Source organism: Piliocolobus tephrosceles, chromosome 10 (genome assembly GCF_002776525.5).
Source record: "Piliocolobus tephrosceles isolate RC106 chromosome 10, ASM277652v3, whole genome shotgun sequence".
Classification (NCBI taxonomy): Eukaryota; Metazoa; Chordata; class Mammalia; order Primates; family Cercopithecidae; genus Piliocolobus; species Piliocolobus tephrosceles.
This window is the reverse complement of record NC_045443.1, coordinates 76,139,075-76,152,595: the sequence shown is the minus strand read 5'-3', so window position 1 is coordinate 76,152,595 and position 13,521 is coordinate 76,139,075.

Genomic DNA, 13,521 nt, shown 5'->3' with positions numbered 1-13,521 from the left:
TTTTTTTTTTTTTTTTTTTTTTTTTTTTTTTTTTTGAGACAGAGTCTGGCTCTGTCGCCCAGGCTGGAGTGCAGTGGCCGGATCTCAGCTCACTGCAAGCTTCGCCTCCCGGGTTTACGCCATTCTCCTGCCTCAGCCTTCCCGGTAGCTGGGACTACAGGCGCCCGCCACCTCGCCCGGCTAGTTTGTTGTATTTTTTAGTAGAGACGGGGTTTCACCATGCTAGCCAGGATGGTCTCGATCTCCTGACCTTGTGATCCGCCCGTCTCGGCCTCCCAAAGTGCTGGGATTACAGGCTTGAGCCACCGCGCCCGGCAGCTTAAAGGATTTTTAGGAGCGCCTTTATGAAATGTAGTCCATTATTAGAGGAATAGATGGTTGTGGATCTTGGATTGTTCCTTTTCTATCTATTGTTTTAACTACTGCTGATCATTTTCAATCTTAGATTCTCGATATTTACTACACATAAAAAAACTGTATTAATAATATCTTTAATGAAAAAGAAATGAACTGGATTTCTTAAACAAGAAATCAGTAATAGAAGCCAGAATTATTATATCAAAGAAATATGGCTGATCTGTGTACTATTCAGAACAATAAAGTTTCCTTTGATGTAGAAATGTGAGGATTTTTACATATCATTCCTAAATTATGGTAAATGAATTGATACTGTATCAATACATAATTTGATAGATCTCAATATACAGAGGCTTTTACAAATTTTCATGTCAATAACATAAATACTCATTAGAGGAGTTACTATGTAGAGTGAATAAAGATACATCCAGAAAAAAAAAAACTACTACTGAGAGATAATTCTTTATGAATCTCTCCTGTTTCTATTCAGAAATAGAATGTCTTTGAGATCAGAGGCATTGACTACCATGTTGCCACACTATATTTTCCAGAGAAGCAAACAAACTTAAAAGATAAAGATAGTATTTCCTTCCAGAGCACAGGCCAAGCACAATTACTGCCCACTACAAAATATTCAGGTTCTCTAACCTCAGGGTTCTTCTATAATGCAACCCACTACCTATGCAGATGTCCACTGGTTCTTTTCATATTACCCTGTAAGAATCAAGCCTCAGAAAACCAAAGTAAAAGTAATGATACTCTGTCTAAAGCCAATGCTGTGAGAAATAAACTATTATTAGTCTCTGATCCATGAGTCTTGTATCTTACACCAATAGCAGCCCTCACTACTCTGAAAGTTTTGATTCCCCAGCTCTGGGATAGGACTTAAGTATTTCCATTTCTGTCAGTTCTCAGGAGATGCTGCTCCTGATTTAGAAATGCATTTTGAGAACCACTGTTCTTTGAAGAGTTCTGTGTCTACATTCATGAGGGATTTTTATTTGTTCATTTATTTTCTTGTGATGCTTTTGTATGGTTTTGTTATCTGGGTATACTGCGCTCAAAAAGTGAATTGATGTTTTCCTTGTTTATTTATATTTTTCAAATGTAAACTGTGGTCTACTAACTTGTTAACCTTGAAATAGGATAAAGTTGCAAACCCCTCACAATTCCTGACAAATCCACTATTTTTACTAAAAGTTTCCCAGTAAATATTCCCCCTCACCTGTGGTCCATGAGATTTCTCAACATGTTGGATATTACTATGAACTGGTTTGAGAGCAGGAAAGTAATTATAATATTAATTGATGGTAAATAATTTACAGACATGTCTAGTGGAAATATTAAAGTTTATAAAGTGTTGACAAGTCATTAATATACTTTGAAATGTGGCTTTTAAGAGATAAATTTGAATAATCAAACACATTTTAACATTTGTTTTAATTCACTTTTCATGAAGAAATAATTATCTTCATTAAACACTTATTTTCAAGTAAGACTTTTTGTTTTGTGGAAGATTTTCAGAACAATTTTCTAACATGATGTACACAGATGACTTGGGAACACAGAAAGAATAACTTGGCTAATAAACTCAACTCCTAAACCTTTCCATGGAACTTTCCGAGAACTATTAAGTGTTTTAAGAAAGACTTAAATGCATTATGGTAATAAGCATAAATAATCAGCTGAGGAGGATCACAAATGACTGATAATTCACACTTTTACTGTAGCCTACCTCTTGAAAAAAAATTGTTACTCTTCAGTCCCTTGATAATTAGCTCCTGTTGTCAAAGCTTCAGTTATAATTTGATTTTTAAAAATCCTAAATGTCAAGAAGTATGTGGTCTGATAAATATGGATGACATTTAAAAAGCAAAGTAGGTAGTGTCTAGAAAAGAAGCAAAGTGTCATATGCTGCATTTATTGATAAAATACTTTATATCTCATTCACATAATTATTTACTCTTCTCTACAAATGAAACCTTCTGTTTATAAAGAGTAATATAATTCCCAAATTCCCCTGATAAATAGGGGGGTGACTTAAATACTAACAAGTATACAAGTAATATCTCAGAACCAAAAACAGGCAATTCAAAGGAAAAATTAGTGGATATATATAAAAATCTTCTTATTGTTTGGAGTCAGATACAGAGAGCTCCCCAAATGATAATAACTTTTCCCTTAAATTCACTGTATTTACTAATTGAATTCTTACGACTACATCAGTACATATTTATTCATTACTGTGCTATGTAATTTAGACCTGTCGCTTATGTAAGCAGCAGCTTCATACTAAATCAGAGGCTTACTAACAGTAGACAGGTATATTGCTCAGAGTGATAAACAAATAGCAGGCAGAGCTTCATACAACTTGGGAGAAACAGCTAGTTGTGAATTTTAAAAATATCACAAAATTTAACAACTTACCTCGCAAGGATACTTATTGAATCTACTTTGCATTACATTTTGACTTGTGACACTTGGTGCCAGCTTCTGTATGTATTGATCTTGCTGTCTCTTGTTAGAAAGTTATTTTGTAAAACCACCAGTTTGTTCAAACTAAACAGAAAATATTTTATTACTATAGATGTAAAACATATTTTTTAATACTTTGGATTAAGAAAGTAAAGGAATAAGCATATTTAATTAAAATAGGCAAATATTTATGAGCCAAAATTTTTATTTCTTAATGGGGGGGTTAGATTTCAGATATGTATTTTAGTACACATCACATGGCAATAAATGAATACAAAGATAAATGCAAACTTGCTGACCTTTTCTTGTGGCAGATCCCTACTCATTAGATGACCCTATTCATTAGAGATATTGTTTTCTTAAACATCTGTTTATGATTAATTTTTCTTACCACTGTTGTGCTTTATAGAGCTTCCTTAAAAAAGTATAGAGTGCTCTTTATCAGTAAATTATATGATTATTTTATATGCACATACAAACTAGCTTGTTTCTCATAATATTTTAACAGCTCTTTAACATAAAGACTAGTTTATTTTGTTTCTCATAATATTTTAACAGCTGTATTGAGGTATATTTGACATATAATAACTGTAAATATTTAAAATATATCATTTGGTAAGTTTTCATATTTGTGCACACCCATGAAACCATTAGCACAATCAAGATAAATGAACATAATCTAACTCTTTGATGCTTACATTTATATGCCAACTTGGAGGCTGTTTGAATGAGATTAGCATTTGAATCAGCGGACTTTGGGTAAAGCAGATTGCCTTTCATAATACGGATGAGGCTCATCCAACCTCAGATTGAAGGCCTGACTAGAGCAAAAAGACCTGCCTCCCTATGCAAGAGGGAATTCAACAAACTGCCTTTGGATTCCATCTGCACTATTGGCTCTCGTGGGTCTCCACACTACCGCCAGTCTTCTTATTGGAACTATAGAATCCGCTCTCCTGGTTATTGAGTATATTGGCCTAAACTACAGATTTTGGCCTCCCATTCCTTATAGTAAATTCATCATCTGTATATTCTATTAGTTCTCTTTCTCTGGAGAACCCTAACTAATACAGATTTTTATACTGTGAAGTGAGATACTGCTGTAACAAATACCTACACAGATAAAAGTGACTGGTAATGGGTTGAAAAAGTTTTCAGGTGCATGTTGAAAAATGCCTATGTTGTCTTAAAGAGCTGGTTGTTGGGAACATAGACTTTAAAGGTGATTCTGGTGAGGTCTCAGATAGAAATGAGCAATAAGTCATTGGAAACTGGAGGAAAGGCTTTCCTTGTTATAAAGTGGCAAAGATCTTGGCTCAATTGTTTTCTAATGTTTTAAGAAAAGCAAAATTAAAAATGATAAACTTGGATATTTAGCTAAGGAGATTTCTAAGAAGTGTTGATGATATTGTCTAGTTCTCTTTACTGCTTAGAGTAAAATGTAAGAGGAGGGAGATAAATTGAAGGAAATTTTTTTTTTTTTTTTTAGACAGAATCTTGCTCTGTCACCCAGGCTGGAGCGCAGTGGTGAGATCTCGGCTCACTGCAAGCTCTGCCTCCCGGATTCACGCTATTCTCCTGCCTCAGTCTCCCGAGTAGCTGGGACTACAGGCGCCCGCCACTACGCCCGGGTAATTTTTTGTATTTTTAGTAGAGACGGGATTTCACCGTGTTAGCCAGGATGGTCTCGATCTCCTGACCTCGTGATCCGCCCGCCTCGGCCTCCCAAAGTGCTGGGATTACAGGCGTGAGCCACCATGCCCGGCCAAAGGGATTGTTAAGTAAAAGGAAGTCAGACGTAAAGATTTAAAAAAATTCCCAACCTATGTATATTGTGAAAAAAGAGAAAGTGTATTCTGGAGAGAACTCCAAGGGGTTGGCTGAAAAAATCATTTAATAAAGAGATGATGGCTGTGACTCATTTAATCTTTCATCAGCAGAAACTGGGAACAGAGACAGATTTATTCCAGTGGAAACACTGCCAGGTGGGACAAAAGGTAACAGAAACGGAGCAAAATAAAAGAAGGCTAGCAGACTTCTAGATTCCACAGGATGGGGCAATAGAGCTGTTGGTGTAGAATGTGCACACCGTCCTTCAAGAAAAGGAAAGAACGACTCTGGGGGCGATTCAGAGATCTTTAATTTTGACATCTCCATCGCGATTGGTCCTGAGTGCTCAGGCCTGGGGAGGCAGAGGGTGCAAGTTGTTTTCTTCTTGGTTTCAAAGGTCAAGCCTGTTCATTCTTGGTTTCAGCAGGCCATGCTACTGCCAGCCAGTGCCTCAGGAACAAACTTTGCTGCCCAGAATGATGGGGGTGAGTCCTACCTTCTAGGGCCATGGGGATGATGCTGCCACAAGCATTGAGATGAAGAGGATTATTCTGAGCCTCATGATCTAATGGAGTTTGCCTTGCTAGGTTTTGAACTTACTGGGGACCTGTCACCCCTGACTTCTTATCAATTTCTCCCTTTGAGTGGGAATGTCTGCCCTATCCCTATTCCACCATTGTATGTTGAAAACATATAACTTATTGAGTTTCACAGGTTCACAGCTAGAGAGAAATTTAACTTCAGGATAAATCATACTTCAAGTTTCATGGCTACCTAATTTATATATGTAGATGATACTCTGGACGTAGAGTTGATGCTGGAATTAGTTTAGATGTTTGAGACTATTGGGAGGGGTGAATGTATTTTGCATGAGAGAGGACATGGATTGGAGGGGACATGCAGAGGGTGGGACTGAATGATGTTCCCTCAAATTCATGTGTTGAAGTCCTAACTCTGAATATAATTAATTGCATTTGAAGACAAGGCCTTCAAGGAGGAATTAGGTTAAATAAGGCCATGAAGGAGGGCCTTAATCCAACATGAAGAGATAACATGAATTCACATAAACACAGAGAAAAGATTGTGTGAGAATGGCAAGAAGGCAGGCATTTGCAAGACAAGGAAAGAGATCTCAGGAGAAACCAAACTTGCCAACAAGTTGATCGTGGACTTCCATCCTCCAAAACTGAGAAAATAAATTTCTGTTGTTTCAGCCACCCAACCTTTGGTATTTTGCTATGGCAGCCGTTATGTCACTTAGAAAGTGAAACAAAGGCTGTGATTAAAACTGAATTTGATTGACTTCATTGGCTCCAGAAATTATACTGTATCACTATAAAGACTGATTTTTTAAAAAAGATAGGTAGGCAACTTTAATGCTTGGTTTGTATTCACTTCTGGCTGCCTAGAAGAAAACGAATATGAACGTTTGTTTCCATACAAGCTCTAAGGCCAAATGGTTTTGATGATATAGTCTCAGTTATCTTGTTTTACAATGAAATATACAGATCTTTTTTTTTTTTTTTTTTTTACTAACAATGATGTTACTTCCTAATAAACCCATAGTCAAAATGTCAAAACTGCATCTACTACCCTGATAAATGCAAAGTCAAAACATTGTAAGTCTGGGACTGTAGTAGACCATTCTTGTGTTGCTCTAAAGAAATACCTGAGACTGGGTAATTTATAGAAAAGGGAATTAATTGGCTCACGGTTTGGAAGGCTATATGGAAAGCATGATGCTCGCTTCTGCTCAGCTTTTGGGGAGGCCTCTAGAAGCTTACAATTATGGCAGAAGGTGAAGGGGGAGCAGGCATCTCACATGGTGGGAACAGGAGCAAGAGAACTTGGGGAAGATGCTACACACTTTTAAATGAACTGATCTCACAATAACTCACTCATTATCACAAGGACAGTACCAACAGGGATGGTGCTAAGTCATTCATGAGAAATCTGTCCCCATGATCCAATCACCTCCCACAAGGCCCCACCTCCAACACTGGGAATTACATTTCAATATGAGATTTGGGCAGGGACACACATTCAAACTATATCAGGAACCATCTGTAATAAATTTAATGGAAAGTTAAAAAATTATAATAATGTCCAACTAACTTAACTGCGAATATAAGTACCCCTTAAGTTTATATTTTTGGATGGCAAAAACTTTTCATCCATGAGAAAGTGCCCTATTCTATTCCATTTCTCTTCATTATACAGAAAGCACTTTAGTAAAATTCACAGCCTCTCTATTATATGGTAGAAAATCAAGGGAAAGCCGGCTGGGTGTGGTGGCTCACGCCTGTAATCCCAGGACTTTGGGAGGCCGAGACGGGCGGATCATGAGGTCAGGAGATTGAGACCATCCTGGCTAACACGGTGAAACCCCGTCTCTACTAAAAACTACAAAAAGAAAAAAACAAAACAACAACAACAACAACAACAAAAAAAAAAACAAAAAAAAAAAAAAAAACTAGCCGGGCGAGGTGGCGGGCGCCTGTAGTTCCAGCTACTCGGGAGGGTGAGGCAGGAGAATGGCGTAAACCCGGGAGGTGGAGCTTGCAGTGAGCTGAGATCCGGCCACTGTGCTCCAGCCTGGGCGGCAGAGCGAGACTCCGTCTCGAAAAAAAAAAAAAGAAAATCAAGGGAAATAGAATATGTAAAATACTCAATTATTACTTATTTTGTGCTTTGTGCAATAGGTCCCTATATGGTACTGAAAGGAAAGCATGAGAAAATTCCTTCCATAGAGTAGCTTACAATATAGATGAATAAGAAGAATAAATACATTAAAGAAAACAAATTAAGGTAAGATATATTACAGTAATAGAGGAAGTAAATGCCAACATAATTCAGAGATGGCATAGTTAATATGTGACAGCATGATCTGGGAATTCCAGGTGAAGCAGTGGGATTTGACCGTGTTTATTAAAATAATTAGCAATTTTTAGAGATGGCATATGTGGGCAGAGCCTACCAACACTGATTTTTAATGTTGCTTGGTTATTATATTAATTTTAACTAGTTAATCTATTCTTAAAAGGCTGTATGTCAATTCAAATAAAGGTGAGAAGATTGCAGAAATAAGGGGAAAACTTGTAATAACAATTTGTTAAATAGTAAATGCTAGTATCATATTATCCTTGTTTAAACTAAAAACAAAAACAAAACAAAACAAAAAACCCCCAATTTTTAAAGATCCATGCTGGAGAGGAGAGAATAGGGCATTTCAGCAAAAGAAAGTCAGGAAGGCATTTTAGCAATTCTTTCTTTATAACTCTCTAGGCTATCATCTCCCTCTGTCTGACTTATTGCAGTAGTCATCTCAATGGCTTTCCAGTTTGTGAGCTCTCTTCGATTTCAATCAATTCTGTCCAAAACCACTGTGTTAATCTCCCCAAACATCCATCTGTTTATGTCGATCTTTTGATCAAATGACCTAAGGCAGTATTTTGAGGGAACATTACTATAATTTAAGCAGCATTAAAAGTTGCTCCTCAAAACACGATTTGGCAGTCAAATAATTTAGGAAATATTTGTTACCAAAAGTTACATGTGCTTGTGTGGAACTTCTTGACTCTAATGTGCTAACATATGAACTGAATCTTAAAAGATGGAGTGGAGAGAGACTATAGCGTGCATCGATTTTGGAACATCCAGTTGGGAAAAACTGACTTTTCACATAAAATAAAACCAAAATTCTTTGGTGTGATGTTTATTGCTCTCTGCAGTCTACTAGTCAATGGGCATACTCATGACATTGAACCATACCTTTTGATGTCTGAGGTCTGAAGGTGGCCTGGCTAAATATTTTGTCTCCTTTGGAACTGTATTATGTTCGCCATGCTCCTGCTGCCCTGGCAACTTGTGGGAACTGGCAACTGCTTTTGCTCAAAGTTTAGTCGTTTCATCAAGATAAAACTCGGTGTTAAATTGTCCTAGAACAGTCATATTTCGATGTACTGATTCAGATATTATTTGATTTCGGGAATTATTCTTCCTTTATGTCTGTGAAAGTATTTTCTATGCTTATCTGTGCATAGAAACTTCATTGTCTGGCCTCCATACGAACTATATCATCTATATGGACGAACATGGCCTCAACATTACCCTCAACTTGTCTGTACTTTAGACAGGTTTCTTCCTGATCATCTCCTCAACCCAGTCACTAGCCACAGAGGTCCCTCTTTCCCTTTTCTTAGAACATTTACTTAAACTTTTTTCATTATGAATACCTTCTGTGATTCTTTGAAATTTAATTTTTTAAAAAAAATCTTGTTGCCTGTTTTACAACCCAGGACTGTCTTTCTCATGGACCTGAGATGAATGAAATACAATGAAATACACAGAATTTTTTTTTTTTTAACTAACAATGATGTTACTTCCTAATAAACCCATAGTCAAAATGTCAAAATTGCATCTACTACCCTGATAAATGCAAAGTCAAAACATTGTAAGTCTGGGACTGTAGTAGACCATTCTTGCATTGCTCTAAAGAAATACCTGAGACTGGGTAATTTATAGAAAAGGGAATTAATTGGCTGATGGTTTGGCAGGCTATATGGAAAGCATGATGCTCGCTTCTGCTCAGCTTCTGGGGAGACCTCTGGAAGCTTACAATTATGGCAGAAGGTGAAGGAGGAACAGGCGTAATCATTAAAAGAGATAGCACCAACTATCTCCCAATCTTTGTAGGAGGGTAGGAGGGTAGGAGACTAGCTTGTCTTTCCCCAAGTTGTGTAATTATCTCCTGTCATGAAGATATGGAAAAAACTTACCTTTCCTTTGGGTGAGACCAATTAGCACACACAGATTGACTAGGATCTCCATACTCCAGAACTTAAAAATTCTCTTACTCCTTTTTTAGCAGAGTCAAGGTCACATTGCATTCTGGTTTTTCTTCGTTATTGCAATAGCCTTGAATAAAGTCTTCCTTACTTGTTTAACTTTGTCCAGCCAAATTTTTCCAATCAAGTTTTTGCATTGAGAACATTAATCTCTTTCCCTTTTTCTCAGTGTGTTTTTGTACTCTTCAAATTTGTCTGGTATGCCATTGAAAAAACACTAATAGTATGTTTTTGCTCTTTCAATATGTTTTTGAAATTATCAATTTTATTAGTTGTAGTAGCTCCTTTTCCAATTGACAGTTTATTTGATATTTTGTATCTTCTCTTTGATATCTTTAATTTGCTGGACAGAGTAAGCAATTCTTTTCTAAAATCAAAAAGCTGACTTATCTACGCTTTGCATACAACTTTATCTTCTTTCATTATCTTGAAAAACATTTGTATCAATTAAATACTGCAATTAATCTTGACTTCAGTGTAGACACTTTCACTAAGGCCAGTAATTGCTTCCAAACACTGTGCAGAAATTCTCTTTGACTTTCTTTCTTCTTTCCATCATATCACTCAATATCTTAAATTGGAATGCTCAGTGTTCAACTGCTAAAGCTTATTCAGCTGCTTGGAGAAGTGGGTACTAAGGGAAAAAGGGCAGTATGCAGTCAACATTTTGCTGATTTTTCCTACAGGTTCTTTGAACCCCAGCGCCTACTGGCATTTCTGGTCAAATAAGTGTGAGGCGAGTATGGGAGCTCCATATCTAGGCTTCCAAAAATGAATATCAACCTTGGGAAAAGTTACATCCAATGTGCATATCTGTAGCCCACAGAATTTTGCTATTGAATTTATACACAGGGTATCTTTGTTGACCCCTAATATTCCCACCTTTTGTTCCCTTGTCTCTCCTCTGATCCGGCTATTGCTACAATCTGCTCCCTTTTCTCTTACATTAGGAATCAAAGTTATTCCGTACAGCCAAGAGGTTTCTTGCTCACTATCCATCCTGTTCTATAGAATGCAAATGTGTCCACGAACATTTCTCACTATTGATCTGCAGATTAAGAATTTAGTAGTGCTCTTCAGAATGTTATCATCCACCTTTAAACTCTTTTTCATATTTAGTATTATAAGTAATATTTATTGCAATCACAGAATACTTCATTTATGTCTTCATTTTATATTTTCTAGCAGACTACTTTCAGAATGTTAAGTATGGACTTTACTGCCACAGTTTAGTTTCATTGTATATGTAGTTTATATCCAATTCAAGTTTGTTTTTGTTCAGTCAATGAGTTTGAGAGAGATTAATGCATTGTGCACTATGCCAACTTTCTTGGAAGTCTTCCCAAATTAGCATTAAAATCATATTCACATTTTCTCTCTGCAGCAAATAAAATTTGGTCAATTCATACGAGGCATGATTAGCACCCATTTGCCTAATCTCTTAATGATTTGACGTGTTAGCCTCCTAACTGGTCTCTCTGCTTCAGCTCTTGTTCCTATCTTCAGTTTATTTTCAGCAAAGCAGCCAGAATTATTCTGTTCAAATGAACCTTCAGAACATGCCACTCCTCTGCTCCAAATCCTTTAATAGCTTTTGTTTTACTCAGAATAAAATCTGAGGTTCGTATTATGAGTTGCAAGGACCTTCATGGTCTGGGCCTTTCTTTTACTTCTCTAACCAAATCCCTTACACTTTCTGTCTAATTCACACCAGTTGGGCCACCCTGCTTCATTGTCTCGAACAGACCCCCTAAGATCCCCTCAAGTCCTTTGCAGTTGCCTTCTCCATCATAGCCTATTCAGACTGAGTCAACCAAGATTCTCAGAAAGGCTTTCTCGACTATCCTATTCAATTATTGCACATTATATTTCCTAGCATTCCTTTCCTCTTTTTTCTCGCATAGCACTTACTAATATCAAATAGTCTATTTATTTTACTCATTTATCTTACTCTCTTCCCTATGAGACATGAGTTCCATGTGGGCAAGGCATTTTTGTCTCCTTTGTTCACTACTGCATCCCCAGTGCCTAGAACAGTGGCTAGCTGTTACAAGCTCCATGTTGGGGATCATTTAAATTTATGACTTGAATCTCTAACCCCCAATGTAATGGTATTAGAACGTGGACCTTTGGAGAGGTCATTAGGTTTTGATGAGCTCATAAGAATAGAACCTGCATGATGGGATTAGTATCCTCATACGAAGAGGAAGAAACACCACAGCTTTCTGTCTCAGCCGTGTAAGGACACAGTGATAAGAGAATACCTGTGAGCCAGGAAGAGGGACCAAAACTTGACCATGTTGGTTCCTTGATTTCAGACTCTCAGCCTTCAGAACTGTGAGAAAGTAAGTATCTGCTGTTTAAGCCACCTAATCTATGGCTCCTTTTTAAAATAGTAGCCCAAGCAGATTAAGACACTGGCTAATATTTAAATGAATACATTAATAAATAAGGGTCTGGAAGGAAAAGACCTTGAAAACTTGGGTCCCTATGACCTCCTTTGCAAGCAGGACTCAGCTGTTACAGACCACTAGGATGCTCCATGTTATCTAATTTGGTGATTAAACAAAAACAAAAACAAAAACCAGTGATGTGGAACTATAGATGACATCGTTCAATTTAACATGTATTACATAGAAACACTATAGAATATTAATTGTAAGTGCGGACTTTGGGGGCAGAATGTCTGTGTTGAATTCTTAATCTGCTACTTACTATACCTTGTGCAAGTTAATTGTTCACGTGTGTATCATCTGTAAAATGGACATAACAATATTTATAATACCTGTCTCAAATAATTGTTGTGAAGATTACATAGGTTCATATATTAGAGCATTTGGAAGAATTCTTGGCATATATTTAGTGGTCAATAAACATTAAATATTAGTAGTCCATTGTGAGGTTGTTTAGTTTCATTCTAGGATTCACAAATAAAAAGATATGCTTCCAAGCCAAATAGCTACCATTTTGCAAACCACTCTGGTTTACAGATGAACAGAGCTTTTACAGAATGCAAAGTTTATTCTTTAAATTTTACAGGGATGAGTTATGCATTTTAACCTAAATAATAATAATAAAAAAACTGTCAATTGTTGCTGATGCTTCTGAATCTCTCAAAGGTCACAGCTATCTAGAGATGAATCTGGTAATCTGAAAACTTTTGCACAGCACTTCCTTGGGTTAAGATACTAGGCCTACTTCTATCCTTTATAAGTCAAAACTACAATCACATAGTTATACAGTAATAGAATAAGAAAAGGTGTAGGAGATCATAGAGTCACACATCATTTTTCTGATGATCAAATTTAAGTCCTAGTATAGAGCTTTTACAATGAGTATTCAATATGTAATACAACTCTTAGGGTTTAATTTAATAGCTATTATATTAAGAAGAAATAACTCACCATGGTACACTTTCCACTTGCTTAGACCAATATTAACATAGTTTCAGCATACTCAAATACCAGAGAATAGTCAAACACTTGTTAGTAAGATGTCAAGTGAATAAGTATCAATTAAATGCATGTGCTTTACATAAAACCCCACGTAAATATAGACAAATATAGTTGCATTTAACACATCATGAGGACATTGTACCCCCTTTAAAAATTAACTTTTTTGCCTTTAGATGCAGAACAAAATCCCAAATAAAACTGAAAGTTGATATTATTGTGGCTTAAATGATGGAAACAGTAGCATGTGGCTTTTATATTAGGAGTATTTGATAAATTAAAATCACACTTTTAAATGTCTATATCTTCATGCAATTGGCAGCAATTTAACATTAACATTTCTCTATGTTAACTAAAATTAACCACCTGAAGAAAGAGTATATAATTAAGTAAAGAAAAGGTATTTTAGGAGACTTTTTTATTTTTGCACTGATTACCCAATGCTATCCCTAAGTCATGCAATTAATCATGCAGACACTACTCTGTTTCTTACCTATTTAAGAACTTCAATTGTCTCAGAATTTTATGCTCCTGATTTCTCACTTGCTTTCTTTCTCTGC